Here is a 17,084-nt window from a genome sequence, read left to right on the forward strand (position 1 = left end):
TTAGAGTCGAGTCTTCCACAAGCGATCCTTGGATATATCTCCCATTAATCGGGAGTGATAAATGCTCAATCCAATGTATAACTACCCTAACATTACCTCCTGTGACACCCAACCTTTGCAGTTCACACCCCAGAGTCATCTCTGTTAAGGATCGTGGGACCACAGGATCAAAGTCTCACATTCAGTAATTTAGGATGACCAATTAACATTCCTTTGAGTCTGAGGATTACTTATACCTATTAATACCAATAAGATGAACAGGTGACAAGGATGAATCTACCCATCCTGTTATCTCAAATCGGATCCCCAATCCTAATGAACGACGTTTCATCGGATCTATGTAACTGTCCAGATATCTATATATATGAAGCTTGTGAGATCAGCTTTCTGTCGGACAGAAGACATTGTTACATACAAGTCTCAACAGTGATATATCAATCCTAAACATATCACTTGACTTGGGGTGGTTTTAAGTTTATTAGTTTATTATAAAGTTTTGTCTCACTTCATGCTTGTATGAACACTTTATAATCACTTTAAACAAACTTACGGATTTCCTTTTATTAGACTTTATTTAGTGCTTAAAAGGGATTGCCTTTATATAGTTATAAAACATATATCTCATTAAAACAAATGATATAAAGAACAATTCATTTACATTAAGTTTGTATCCTGCAACAATTGACTATAGGACACTAAACCCCAACAGGGGGGGGGGGGGAATAAATAAAAATAAAAATAATAAACACTCAAATCAGGAAGATAAGGGACGCGTCAAATCCACTGTCATTAGGCGGTAATTTCAGCCTAATCATCCCCTCGGTAAAATACAATGTAGATAGTGTGCCGTAAATGCAAGATTTATGGTACCCTCGCGTCTTTTCGCCTGGAGTAAGCATCTATCAATATGACTTAGTCCAGGTGGCAGATTAGGAGACGGTCTTTAGGGCGGTAGTTCAAGAGATCTGTCTCCTCTTTTCTACTTAAAGGACGCAGACTGTTGGGTACCCTAATTAGTCTTTACGCACTATTCTCTCTCCCCTTTACCAAGATTTTTGTTTCTCTCATACACGGTTGCGGAGGCACCTATTTAGTTTGATTGACAGATGAGAACTCGCGGTTCAGGAAAGCACGTAAAAGTCGAGGGCTCGACCAAGAAAGAAAAGGCAAAAGGCAAGATGACGGAACCCTGCACGATCGCTTTCGTTCCGGATGAAAAGCTAGTGAAGAAACTTTCTCAGTTCAAAGATGCAACAGTGCAAGCGTACTACGAAGATCTGGCTAAACTTGAATTCGGGCCTATAAGAACAGTTTGTTGGGACACCCAAAAGCGTCTAAAGCTTGACGAACGCGTGCGCACGCTCGTGGAGGCAGGCCATTTCGGCTGCTTCTTTGAGATGAAGGAGCCGGCATACAAAGAACTGACGTTAGAGTTCCTGGCTACTTTCAAGCACGATGCTGAGATCACTGATCCTGAAGAAGAAGGGAAGTTCAGTTTCAGGCTCATGGGTCACACTCAGAGGCCTTCGCTCAACTTGTTTAACCAAATGTTAGGCGCTGCGGACGATGATGACCTGGAGTCCGAGAGCTACAAGGAAGCATTCACCAAGACCCCTGATGTCTTTGACCCTACTGCCTTCTGGAATTCTATTTCAGGTCAGCAACATTATGACGGGAGCGTTTCCAAGGCGTCAAATATTGATGACTATGTTGTTTGTTACTTGCACAAGCTGGTGTCTGGCACAATCTTTGCTCGAGAAAATCAAGCCATTATGCCGCATGCAGACCTTATAGCTTTGTGGAGTATGGCAATCGGGCCAAGAATGAATTTAGGTTACTGGTTTGGGGAGTACATCAGCGCTTTTTGTAAGAAGAACTCTTCGCTCATCTGCTGCGGGAGCATTGTCACTAGAATTGCTGAATCTATTGGAGTTTTTAAGCCTGAGGACCACTCTCGGCTCACTATTGTGAACCACCCAGACCAGATTGATCTCCGGAGTCTGCAGAAAATGTTGTTTGGTAAGATGGTGAATGGAAAGTGGGTTTGGATGTCGGACTTTATTGCATCAAGGAAAGTCGAAAGCCGGAAGAGGAAAAGTGAACCAACTGTGTCGGTATCATCGGATTCCGAACAAGTTGAGCGGCCAAAGGATCTGGATTTCTATAAGAAATGTGCAAAGCTTTCGAGCGAGGACATCCTTGACAAGTTCAACGCCCTGTTTGCTCAAAACCAAGCCAACCGAGAAATGATATTTGCACTTGAGCAAAAGTATGAGTCACAATAGGGATCAATAGACATGCTCAAAACCATCTGTATTGAGGAGCACGACAAGGAGAGTCCATCCGATTTTTCCGTCAAGAGTCCGGTAAGACAAACACCTGAAACACCTGCTAATGATGATGCTTCCTCGAAATGGGAGGGCATTCCTGCCACTGCGGATAGAGAGGTTAACTCTTCTCTTTCCCAGCCCGCCTGATCTGTCACCTTTGTTGTTGTCCTAGCATTTGGTAACATCTAACACCCTTACTCTATCAAGTTGTGCTCTCTGCCTATATTGTTATGCTTTTATTATCTATAATTTGCTACCATCTTGATAACATTGAGGACAATGTTCCGTTTTAATTTGGGGGTGGGGAGTTACACATCACAATATATGCATGCATAACATGATAAATGTTTATTCAGGTTGTTAATTTAATTGATTTGGTGTATAGCAAATATCCCCTTGAGAATCTTTGATGTAAATATCCTTTGTAATCTTTTCGTTGCTGTCTAGTCTCCTTGTTTATTAAATCTTTTCTTCGCTTTCTCATCTCCTTGTTTATTCATTCTCTATTCGATTGTTTTGTGTTCACGAGAATCACTAAACAGACTGTGCGTTTTATGATGGATTTGTCTAGTTTTAGTTGTTTGAATTTTGTCTCCCCGAGTCTGGAAGTTCCGAAAATTTTGAAATTTTTAAATCTTCTTTCACAATTAGTAACCCTTGCCTAATTGCATTTCCCCAAAAATAGTGAGAACTCGAGCCTGCAAATGCATCTAAATTATGCATTGAATTTTTTCTGAGTGGGCCAGCACTCACTATCTTTAGGGAGAATTTTCCTTGGTTTGCCCTATTGAAATGGACATTCTTTTTGACAATCATAGGAAGAAAAAGGCAACTAGATTCCCTTTCCACTACACAAAAAGCCACATGTGCTTTGCACTCACATTTTAGGATAACCAACTTGAGCCATAACCTGTTCTTTCTGAAAACTACGCAAAGAAACCCCTTCCTTTCACTGATATTCCTAAATAACCTGAATTCTGTCTTGTGCTTCAAAACCAACTGCTTAATTTGAAATAATGTATTTTTAAAGACACACAAATCAGGAAAACAAAGACAATTGAGCAGATAATGCTAAGATAAGATAGAAAGGAACCTGGGAATTATGTGTTTGGTTGGAAAGATCTTTAATGATTGATATGAATAGAAAGGGTAGTTTGTTATGAGAATCAGGCTGTGTGGGTCGGGTAAGGAAAGAAATTATAAGATGTTGAAAGCTAAGTAGGTTAAATAATTTGCATAAAGACAGAATTTATACACTTAAATAGCCTCTCACTGTCAAACCAGAACCTGAGCCTAACATTACAACATTTGTCAAGTCCTTTGGACTATGTTTGGAAGAATTTTGACCCATAGATTCAGGACCAAAAGGCAAACTCACACCCTAATGGTGTGGTGACTGAGCTAAGGAGTGAAATTGCATTCTTTTCCCTATGGTAAATAAATGCCATACGAGAGTGAGTGAATTATTCCAGTCCCTAGTGAGGCATGTCTAGCAAGTAGTTGCTCCTTGTGAAAGTAGAAGTCTGATTTTAAGCTTTAAGGAATTTCTTGATTAAAGGCACACAGTTTAAAACAGGCTTTAACTTTTCAATGAAATCATAGCACGCATCTGTTAACTACCTCGCTGAACAAAACAATTTCTGTTCTCAATATCTTTCTCTGTAAAATTTCATTCCTAACTCTTCTTCTGTTGAATTATTCTTTCTTACAATTAGTTGCTTGAGGACAAGCAAAGATTCAATTCGGGGGTATTTGTTAGGCATGAAATTGACTAAGTTTAACATAATATTCATACGAGAATTGGGGTGTTTTTATGTTATATTGCAAGAATAAAGGGTTGATTAATGTTTTTTTTGCAGATAAGCAAAGGTTAAAGCCAAACTTGCTAGAAACAGCTTGTTTCGCAACTGCCAAAGAGGAGTAGAGCCTTTCTATGATCCAGCGGTCAAACGTCGGATATTCTGATGACGGACAGCGACAGAACAGAGGTGGGCGTGGCAGAGGCAGCAGGTGGAAAAGTGTTTCGATGGCATTACCTAAAGTAACATGACGATAAGAAGTTTTGACCCTTGAGTGTTCAAGGGTCAAAAGGATCCATAATCATTTCTATTTTGTTTAGTTGTAGTTAGTGTTGACTTATTTCTGTATTACTTTTGAAAGGGTACTTTCGGGTACCAATTTTGGCCCTTAAATAGATGTAGCAAAGAAAAGACAGGGCATGATCATCAGATATTTGTTTTAGAATAGAAAAGTAACTGATAGGGGCGATAGAAGAGAGCTCCAATGGAGTTTCTGAATGCAAAAAGAACTTCCGATTACTCACTGCTTGATATGAGTGAGTAATCCATTTTGAATAGGCGCGGCCAGTCCGGACCGGTGATGTAAGTCTTATAACTCTTTCAATGAATTTGTAGTATTTCGCCAATGATGTGTTGATGAGGGTTTATATTTCTGTGCTTCGGAATTTATGCATGTGATAGATGAATGTTAGGACACTACTTGCATCTTCACTGATTTCTCTATCAATCTCGCAACATCGAAGCAGACATGTTAGATGGTTGTGTCAAAGGTTTTCTTAACAGAAATGCAGCTTTGATCTTAATGCAAGAAAGAAAGTTCCTTTAGGACGCTATTTGGTTCTAGTAAATCTTAGGAACTTAAGAACACACGAAAGTTGACTTAAGTGGGCATTAAAGCTGATACTTTGACTTCATTGGTATTGTCACTAATTCGTTGGAGTGTTGTATGACTTTGCACAACCTGTTCGGTAGTGCCTAGCCTGTTCTATCCTTTAAACTGTCATCTATTTCTCATATCTTTTATAGCTTTAGCACTCTTTTATCTTAACTGACCAGACTCAAACAATCAACCCCACTAAGAAGATACCTTTACACATGCACACTGTTCAGCAACGATTTTCTCATATAATTTTGGACCTCAATCCCCGTGGATACGATACTTGACTTATCACTTTATTACTTGTATCTAGTACACTTGCTAGAGTCACGTTGGAGGACAACAGTTTGTCTACTCCCTCTTGGAATAACAGGTAAGATTTGTCTGAAATCTCCACCCAAAACAACAGTTTTCCCACTGAATGGTAGGTACATGCTCTTCATATTTTGAAATCTCATTATATCTCGTAATGTTCTGTCAAATGCTTCAAAACAATGTTTGTGAACCATAGGTGCCTCATCCCATATAATAAGTCGTGTTTTAATGATCAATTCAGCCAATGGACTTCCTTGTTTAATGTTGCATGTTGAATCTTCATTTATAACAATAGGAATACCAAACTTAGAATGAGCAGTTCTACCACCAGGCATAAGAAGAGCAGCTATTCCACTTAAAGCTACTGTTAGGACAATATCACCTTTGGATCTCAAAAAAGATGACCGAGTTTTCCATATGAAAGTCTTCCCAGTACCACCATACCCATATACAAAGAAAAGTCCACCATCTTCTTTTCTTACAGCATCCATGATTGTATGAAACACTCTTGTTTGATCATCATTCAATGATGAAATCATACGTTCACTTTCTTCTACTAAAAGCACTCTATCATAACCCAGCTCATCTTGAATAAGGCTATTTCCTCCTTCACTTAATAATGCTAAATCAGGAAATGGTAAAGCAGGATAATCCATTATGGTTTTTCCATTCCTGTTCAGAATTTTCTCTATTTCAGACAATGTGTAGTTCTTCATTTGCTCATCTGTCAATTGCAATTCTATTGAAAAAAAAAGTGTTAGATTATCATTTATGTTAGTGTATTAAAAAATCCTATTCAAAAGAAAGTATTTTGTTAGTATTGTTCATAGTTCAATTACGTTAGTGCCAATTTGTAAAAATATAAGGAAATATTACAAATTTATTTTAGACTAAATTCATAGATGTTATAAAATGATGGGTTTTGTCAATGTATTACCTTGGTTATTGAGGATGTTACATTGACGGTGTTTAATATCATCAGATAGAAGCTTCCATGATTGATTCCAAACTAATTGGTCGAGTAATACAATTTGAGAACAACAATATTGCAAATAATGATCGAAGAAAATGTCATGTTCCCCAAAAAGATGCTTCCTCTATTGCGCATATATACTCTTTGTCATCATCTAGTAAGCCCAATGCAAAACATGTGTTGAGCGATTTCCGCAAGTGCACGGTATACGCTTGTAGTAATAAAAAATATCGATCCCACAGGGAACGCTTTTTAACAAAAGCTTATTTTGAATCAGTTAGATTTACTTTTAAGATTTATAATATGTAAAATCGTTTAATTGGATTGGGTTTTGAAATTGCTAGAATAAGAATTAGATTAGAGTATAACAAATGTTAGAAAATACTTCTGATTTAGGGATAAATTTACAAAACAGGAACGTTTAGTTCTTTTAGAAAAGTAAACAAATGTATTTCTACCAAAAAAAAAAAAGAAAAGTAAACAAATGTATTCATTTGCATTAAGCAAAGAAAACAACTTTAAACTTTGCATAAATTAAAACAATGAAATGAATGACGGTTCTTCTAATTTTAGGGCTTTGAACTGCAGTCAATCCTCCTACGGTCGGGTTAGATCGCTACCTTAACCAAATTGATACTCTACTGATGATATCAATTTGCCTAAGTGTTCAACAAAGTTTCCTTGTAAATATTTGAATTTAACTACGTTTTAATGAAAACACCAACATCCACTTCGGATCCTTTACCAAAGTGCTGCATAAAAATCTATCGAATGGAACGGACTTTATTAGATGAAATATAAATTTGATGCAAGTTTACAGAGAACAATGAGCATGAAAACATTCGACGGCGTGCAAGTGAACGGGTTGTCAATCCTTTCCTTGGGTTTCGTTTAGAGTTTGTCAGACTCAAGGGCGGATTCTCTACTCAATCTTCTCACTGTAACTTCGTAATAGGGATGCGGTCGGCCTCTACCAAAATGTAAACTAATATGAACAAATCTAAACGCTACTGTGTTTGTAATTATTGAATAAACAATGTGTGTACATCATATTGCTTTTTACAGAAATGAAATCTAAATTCTGAACCACTTGACTCGGAATTTCTGCATTAATTCTATACTAATCTCTTTCTTCTATATCTCTCCAACTCTCCATCAACTCTTTATTTATAGATGTTGAAGAGTCGTGATTGAAGTGTCGTGTCCATTGTGAAGGGACGTATCCTCTGCGAAGAGATGTCTTTATCCACCCGAACGAACGCGTTTTGTCGAAAATGAAAGTGTGCGAATGGATCTTCCAGAAATTCTGAACTTACCGAGAATGCAAATTCTCGGCCGAGAATGGGGGAGCAATTATTTGGTCTTCGAACGAACGGAATGAAGGGCTGGACGACGCGTGTCGCGACCGAGAATTTGAGATTCTCGGTCGCGGCTCTCAATTTCTCTACCGAGAATTTGGTTTCCTCAACCGAGAATTTGGCATTTTTCTTTGTTTCTAACTTCGTCTTTGTCCTCGTTTTGGTGTAATTGATCTTCGTCGTTTTTGACTCATTTTGTAGGGTTTTATTCTGTTTTTAACCTCTTTCGTTCCTATTTGGATTTTACCAAATATTTAGGTACCTTGCAAGATAAAAACATATTCGAAAGTAAAAGTACTCTAAATAGATATAAATAGCACAAATTCATAACAAAACTGATGTAAATACTAATGATATTTTAGGTATATTTTGAGCTTAACAAATCTCCACACTTAATCTTTTGCTAGTCCCGAGCAAAATTTCACTGAATTTATTCTTTAACTAATCTCTTTATGAAAATAAAACATATATCTATGTATTACCTTTTAAATTAGTTAAGCCGAAAAGACTAACTTCGCATGGCAAATTTATACGCAAAATATCAAACTAACTTAGTATAAAGGCGATATATCATTTGTCTTGTATTTCAATTTTTTATTTGAAGTATTCGGGACGATATAAGCACGCATGTTATTGAGTCTTTCGTCTCAAGGCATTTCAAAGCACAAAATTTTCTTTCCCAAACCTAAACTAATATATGAGATATATTAAATTTAAATAAGTACTTAGGTTAATTTGTTTTGCTTAGTTACGCCCGAGATAAGGGTGGTCTCAATCGTAACTTTATACGTATTTTATTACTTAGTGTTTGCTTAAGAGGTACCGACCATGCCATGGGTGGACGCAATCGTTACTTTAAACTTAAACACGCTTATTTTTTATTTTTAAACGTTCCTTCCATACCTCGATTGTGATAAGGGTGGTCGCAATCGTGGCCAAAAGTAAACGGTACTTAATTTTCTTTCCTTTCATACCTCGATTGTGATAAGGTTGGTCTCAATCGTGGCCAAAAGTTAAGAATCCAACTAATTGATTAATTAATATGAACTATAAAATTGTAATTGGGAAAAAGAAAGATAGCACATTCATCATATATTGACTTAAAATTCAACATGTATTATGGCTAAAGTTTCCTTAAGCACTTCAATTGGTGTTCATGTAAGACGAAATCAAACCGAGCTAAAAATTGTTAGTTCAATTTAATGCATATAAACCTAATTGAAAATTTAAAAATAAGATTTATTGAATCATGAATTGCATGATATAAAATAGAGATTGAATATAAAGAATTTATTTACTTAAATACATTCACTCGAGACGTTTTTTACTTAAAATCGTATCGGAGATTTGTGAAAAATTTGTAAAAAATTTCAAAAATGTTACCCGTATAGAAATATTATTTCTATCAATAAGGATAACCTAAAAAAAATTATATCCTAAAAAAAATAACTTATGATTAATTTATAAACATATGAAAATATTAAATACATTGTGTTGCAATATATGTTGCATTTGCATAAAACAAGTGTTGCATTTAAAAATTATTCGTTGCATTTATTCGTATATGTTTAAATGATATATGTATATCTCCTCCCACACTTAAATTGGACCATGTCCTCATTGGTGCAAAAATTGATATAACATGAAAAATAAGCACGAAATAAAGCATACGGAATAAAAAATAGAAATTTAGCAAATAAAAAGCATTCAACATAAAATGAAAATTGTACGAAACATAATAAATAAGAATGTACCAAACTGAAATTTAAAAACAACATAACAAGAGGAAAATAAAAGATAAAACCTAAGCATTAGGCGGAGAATCTGGAGGTGTTGGTGAAGTTTCCACATTGCATCGACGGAAGAAAGAAAGCATCTGATGCCGAGTTGACCTATGCTCGCGCCTCAAAGTATTGAGGTTGTCATTCATCACCATATTATTCTCCACCAAATCATCAATTCGTAAATTCATTTGGCGATTATTGGAATTGATTTGGTTCAAAATCCGCCTTAAATCTACCAGATCATCATCTTGAGGTGCTTGGGGTTGTGGTTGTGCTTGTGGCGCATCTTCCTCGCCTTCCGCCTCGCCTCCATCTTCGGTACCTACAAATTGTGAACTCGAAGCGCCTCCACCCATAGTGCCACGAAGATGGGCAATACGGGAAGCATATGAAATAAAAACTGGAGGAACCGAAGTAAGCAATAAGTGGGCCCGCTCAAGAGCCGAAATGTCCAAAATTGGAACATACCCATGGTAGGTGGACATGTCATAATTGGCCAATTCACCCCCTGCTCCCAAAACAATAGCAGTGATAAAATTACCGAGAGGGACTTGAATTGTGGAAGCCCTCAAAGCACGAAACAAATTATCAAATAGCATACTGATGCTACCAACCCTCAAACCCTTAAATAAACAATCCAAAACAAACAAATCCCGAACTTGAATCTTCGAACTCTCAACACGACCAAACAATGAAAAACTCAGAAATTTGTGAAAGAAGAACACACAATTGTCCTTAATCAACTTGCTTGAGGTATTTTTCGAGTTAAAATAATCTTGATCCGAAAGAGTTTGCCAAATAGAGTCGTTATCAAAATCCTTAGGCTTGTCATAAAAATCACTAGTAGGGAAACCAAACATATTCCCCATAGCCTCATAATCTATGGTATAAGTTACACCATTATTCCGAAAGGAAATTGATGTCCTCTTCTTATCCATGGTCAAAGTGACCAAAAATTCTACGATATATTCCGTAATGCGGGGAAAACGCATAGAAACAAATTCTTGCCAACCCAAAGCTTCAATGAAAGCATTAATTCTAGTAGAGAAATTCAATGCTCTTACCAAATCGAAGTCAAGGAAGTGCATATCCACAAACTGCCTGTTAGCATGGGAAAAGTGAATGAACCGAGCGGCTTCCTCCTCTGTTTCGATGTTAAAATAGGCTTCGCAACGTATACGAAGGCGATTAGCTTCCGTAACGGCTGGCTTGTGACCAACACGCTTTGTTCTAGGCATGTTAATGGTGTTTAGGGTTTGCAAAGAAGAAGAATAATAGATGAAAAGAGAGAAAAATCAAAGCTTGAAGATGAGTTGGGACTTGTAATGTGTAGGTGAATGAATTGATAAGTGATTAGAGAGGGAAAGAATAAATGGGGAAAAGTAAAAGTAATGTATGGGGAAGAGTTTAGAGTAGGTGATTGGGTAAAAAGTGAGGTGATGTGAGGTTTGTGTAAGGAGTAGGTTTATATAGGGTGAAATAGGGAGATGTAGAGGTAGAGTAGGAATAGGAATAGGCCAAAAAGATGTCAAAAATCTGAAATAACTCTGCCTACAGGTCGCGTGTCGCGACCGAGAATGCTGATCCGCGGTCGCGGCACGCGAAATTCAGAGAATTTTTTGCTCTGAATTCGGCATGTTTTTGCTGGACTTACCGAGAATTATAAATTCTCGACCGAGAATCGGTCAAATGTGGCTGATTTTGTGTATTTTGACTTGGTTTGTGCAAATTGGTTAATTAATTGTGTCCTGAACTTAATGAAAACTGTACCTGCACTTAAGAACTTAATTGAAAAACATTAAATGCAAGGAAAACCAAAGGTTTATCCTTATTAATTGTAAAAATAAAGAGAAATAAATGGCATATTAAGAATTAATGAAACATTAATGCACATTTATGTATATAAGTTAAATGAATTAAGTGCAAATAAATACAAATTCATGTATTAAGTAATTGAATTAAATCTTAATGTATTGAACACAATGAATTTGAATTAAGTGTGAATATATGTGTTTATTAAGAAAAACCATACTAGTTCATTTAAGGCATTTGTTTGAATCTCCATTTGAGCAGAAATAATTAGAATTGGTCTACATAAAATGGACTTAGTATAGATTTATCCATAATCACATAAGAAATGGAATAAATATATAATAACAATGGTTAAATCAATAAATGAACTAAAATGAATAGAAATTTTTATTAAATTAACATATATGTACAAAACATAAAAACAAAGAATTTAAATAACACAAATTCGGAAATATGTACAAAATAAAACTTATAAACCTAAACTGTTCTATATACTCATCCCTATCAATCGGGATATCTCTAGCCCTATAACGGTCAATTTTCAACTGCACGAAAGCTTGACGTTCGCGTGCAGAGAGAAAATGCGGGCCTGCTCGAAAGACACGTTTCACAAGACCTTCATACTCTAGAAACTCATAATCTAGGGTTGGAAAAGATTCATCCTCACTCCAAGGAATATTGATAGTACCCTTGGTACCGAGAATTATGCCGCAAATTATATTCCTGAATCCAATATTTTTATCCTTGGATCGAGAAGCGGCAACAAGTCCCTCCATCAGAATTTTTGAAGTATCAATGGTATTCCCTTGGAATATATCGCCAAGGACATATAAATCGGTGTCACGGACCACACTGGAATCTCAGCTGAAATGATCTTTTCAATATCTTTGCCAGATGGATGCTTATCTTCTGGGTGTAAGAACAACAATATATGGGCATGAGGTAGACCACGTTTTTAAAACTCTATAGTATACATAACTGAAAAAAATAATCCAAAATTGGAATCATATGTCAAATTAGCATAATTAATTTATTAAAATATTAAGAATTTTCAAGAATGAGGACGTACTTGCTTTAACCCTTCCAAATATTTTCTCAAATCGCAAGTCACAGACTAGTTTGTCCAGCTTCATTTTGAAAACTCTAGTGATTATATCAGGTCTGTCTTCTGGTCTAAGTGATTCTTTAACAATGAGTCTTTGTATCTCCGACCACTTTGAGTTGCATGTGAACGTAATAAAGAGATCAGGATATCCAGCCCATCTGCATATTGCCATTGCATCTTGATAATTTTGTATCATGTACCTAGAAAACATAGATAGAAATTACAACAATCAATGTTTCCAAGCACATGTGAGTTATATTAAATTAATTATGACATGAAATTAAATAGGCTGAGCTATAAGCAACACGTACCTTGCCCCGCCAACATATGTGGATGGTAATATGATCCTTTTACCACTTGATGAGGGGTTGATTTCACCTCTCAAAACCGCCTCTGATAATCCCTTGTATAAATCAGCTCTAAGATTTTTCTGGTTATGCTGAATGTAGTTTAATCTTTCTTCCTCTATCATTGTGTAAGCATCCATAATAAACTGTTGAAACAACTTCCTTTAACATATCGCCATGGACATATAAATCGAGAAGCGGCAACAAGACCCTCCATCCGAATTTTTGAAGTATCAATGGTATTCCCTTGGAATATATCGCCAAGGACATATAAATCGGTGTCACGGACCACACTGCTAAATGTGCGACCGAACAGACTGTGACACAGGAACTTGTGTAGATACAGCATTGAATTGGAGTGAAAATTTGATTGTAGGCGAGTTTAGGATTGAATCGCCAGAATCCAGTGAGCATTCTCCAAATATCAGTGGACGTCATATCTTTGCCAGGATGACGTTTGATTGTATCCCGCGGGGGAAAACCAAACCAGGCATGCAACTCGGGATATCGGAAAGTAAATATTTCGCCATCTCGACGAAAACTGAGACGCACCCATCGTTTGTTAACGAAACGAACGGTACAGAAAAACTCGAGTATCCAATCGCCAATTATAGGAAATCGCATGTTGGCGAATTTTGTCCACCCTAAGCGTTCCAAATAGTGACTCATGTCATCGCTTATTCCGAGTTGTGCATTCAAAAATTCATCCATATATAACATTCCGACGAAGAACTTGTAACGAAGCCTCCAGTAGCGCTTGCCCTCATCATGATTGAAGATAGGAAAGGGCGCACCGTATCGTTTGGATAAGTCGAGACGTTTAGTGCCTGAAGCAGCAATTTCCTTAGAGGTTTTGTGTTTAGTAGTCATGGTTTTTGGAAGGAACTAAAGAAACAAAGGTATCTGTAACTTAGTTTATGAATGGTGGTTTGGGAAAATCAGAAATTTATTCTGACAGAGATGAAGAGATAAAAATGTAACAGAACTTTTGATCCTCTAGGATTTACTTATAGGACTTTAGGATGAAATGAGGTGTTGTTTTGATGCGAAAAGGCATAAAATCAGACCTCAGAAAGTTGAAGAAACTCAATTTTTCGTTTTTGAAAAGATGTGTCTACAGGTATAAGAAGATACAGGTCTGATGGGCATAAAATTCCCGTGTCGCGACCGAGAATCTCAAATTCTCGGTCGCGACACGCTGATTTCCTAACGGAAATCAGGTGTCGAAACCCTAAGTTTCTGATTCTCGGACGAGAATATAAATTCTCGGTAAGTTCAGAAAATTCCTTACATGTTTGGATAATTCTGAAAATGTGAATTCTCAACTGAGAATTCCAAATTCTCGGCTGAGAATCACCAAATTTCTCCTAATTCGTGCTAAAGACCTAAAAATAAAATAAAAGCATGACTTAAACATATTTTTATGTATCTAAACCTTAATATAAGTCTATTAATAATTAAAAATCATAAAATTGGCATGTGTAAAAATCAAAACTAAATTAAATTAAAAATAATTAAAACTAACAAAATGAAACTAAAATAAATAAAAATAAAGTACATTAAATCTAAATGAATTTAATTGTCAGAAAAATGCGTCACGAACGCAATTTCTTCATTTGAAGTATTTTCGTAATAGATTTTACATCTATTACCGTTAACTTTAAAACGAATTCCGTAGGGTCCTTCAAGTTCTAAAGAGCCATAATCGAATACATTAAGGACTAGATATTATGAACTAAAAAATTTGATTGTCTAAAAAAATATATAGAAATAAATATATGGAAATAAACTATATGGAAATAATTTCAAAGTTAATTCTGTAATCAACCATATGGAAATAAATATAACATCAAAGTTTAAAATAATGAAGAAATTTGTGCATGTTAGCTTTCTTATATTTCTGGCAGCTAATGACAATTTGTCAAGTAATATGAATATTTCAGCGAGAATTAGTAAGAAGCTCATTTGCGTAACAGAATTAATTAGTTTGCAGAGATATAATTATGTAAACATAAATTAAATAAAATAAGTCATATACTTACTTGATTAAATACAGGAATATGAAGATGTTCAAAATTCTCCATGTTTGAAAATTAATTGCATCAGTCCGTATAAATATTATGAACTAAAAATAAAAAATATTTGAGTAACTTGTGCTATAGAGCTGAAATAGACTATGAATTTAAGAAAACTAAACTATGATGCTATTCTGTCTATTATATATGCGTAAAAGTTAGTTATTGGACTTGTTTAACAAATTTAGGTATTGGGAGAATATAACAAAATTAATTATTTTGTGGCTTGATGCATTTAATTTAGTGGGAAGCATTCTTAAAAAAAATAAAAAATAAAAAAATACTTAGTGGGAAGCAAATCTTGAGACATGTATTTATTATCCAATTAGTGGGAATCATCCCACTTGTGCCATCATCTATAGATAAGATAAGATTATAATTTTTGACCATCAATTTACCATTAGAATGATAACACGATAACACACTCAATAGTAAATAAAAATAATTATTTCAAAAATAATAATCTATATTAAAACATTCAAAACCCAAAATTAAATGCAGATAAAAAAACAACTAAATGTTTTTAAAAAAAGATAAATTAAAAATTAAAATATTCTTCAATAGATGTCAATTTTAACTTTCTTCATGGATTGAACTTCCACGATTGACTGTTTTGTGGTTGAAAATTCATCCTTTGCATCATTGCTTTCATCAGAGCTTTCAATTTGTAGTACTCGCTTTGTTTTTGAACTTGTAGGAGTCACTGAATCGTCTAAAATTTGATTATCACCTACACCACCAATTGATCCCTGATTGTGGAACAACGAAAATATTATATCTAAATTTAACAATTTTCTAATATAAAAAACCATACCAATTACTAAATTAGAATTATTAACAATTGGGTACTCACTTGATTTTCATCTTCGTTCTTGGTAAATCGGTCAACCAGCTTAATGTCATCAGATAGTTTTGAAACGGTGAAAGTCGAGACATCATGCTTTAAATTATAACCGGTTAATTTAATCTTAAAGACGAATTTCTTTTGAATCAAAATGTCGAGATCAACTGGATATTCTGCTGGATCCTACAAATAATTTTACAATTATAATAATGTCATGAATGTGATATGAGTTCCCTTAATACAAATGTTATTGGTACTTTAGTCACTAACCTCATTGTCGCTTGATTTCAGGTCAGAAGCGGGTTTACCAAATAATTGTTGAGCAACACGATCGAATAATACAAACGATGAGCTTGAAGTTTCATCCATCACTCGTATCTGGATCTTGTAGCTAATAATTGTTTTAAAATTATGCATGTTATTTGATATGCATAACATTTAATCATTATCATTATCATTATATATATATATATATATAATGATAAAAAAAATTAATAGCAGGAGTATATTATCTTAAGTCAGCATTGCAATTTGTTTCTTTACAATGACCACGGTAATATTTATCATCTATCATCTTAATCTTTTTTTTTTTTTGCACTTAAGGCAACAAATATAACACCAATTATTCCTCATCTCAATGCTATGAACAGTTGCCACCACAAGGTAAATACCTTCCTAAATTCACGAAGCAATTTGTAATGAATTTATGTTATGAATAAATTTAATTGAATAATTTTACTTGATTCTATCTTTTTCGTACATCAATGTATGCTGTAAACAAAATTGCTAGGATAATATTAGCTTAGATATATTAATATCCCTTTCAAATATCATCATATCAAACATAAAATTAGATATTTATGCGGATTGAAAATTGGAATCTAATACTAAGGTACCTCCTTTTCTTCTTGAAGCTCCTCTAATGTTTTTTATTTACAATTTTGATGAAAATCATCTGTTGAGGTAGTATGAGTGCTTATAGAATAATGACTCAAATTCGTCAAATCCGGTTGATCAAACTTCAAACTGCCCATGTAGCCAAAAAAATTACAAAAGGTATGTTAAATAAATAAAGATACAGTGTAAAATCCATAATTTCATATTACCTCTCTTTGTACTCAACAATCTCAGTAATTTCATCCCCACATAAAAGTCTTGAACCAAACATGGCATTGGATAATGTGACAGTCCCTTCAAAATTTAAATATTATAAATGTGGGTTTTCGATAAAATATTATAAATGACCTTTTTAAAATAAGGTAGAAGACATTAATTAAGTTGGAATAGAAAAAAAATTGAACTTACCGTTCCACTCCTTTCTTTGTGCCAATTGGAGAATGATTACCAGTGGAGTATTACGTTCTTTAAGATAAGATGTTATTTCCATAACATAGTCATCCCACAACGTACAAAAAATTGTGTTTTTCCTGCGATTTTGCTTTTTTGTTTATCATTCTTTAACAAT

At 34.9% G+C, this 17,084-nt stretch overlaps 1 pseudogene; it reads right to left on the reverse strand.

Moving 5' to 3' along the window:
• Positions 1-17,006, reverse strand: part of LOC136200429 (uncharacterized) — a 50,932-nt pseudogene extending 33,926 nt beyond the window's left edge.
• Positions 17,007-17,084: the final 78 nt, after the last annotated feature.

The sequence above is a fragment of the Euphorbia lathyris genome, chromosome 7 (genome assembly GCF_963576675.1).
Source record: "Euphorbia lathyris chromosome 7, ddEupLath1.1, whole genome shotgun sequence".
NCBI classification, from domain to species: Eukaryota; Viridiplantae; Streptophyta; class Magnoliopsida; order Malpighiales; family Euphorbiaceae; genus Euphorbia; species Euphorbia lathyris.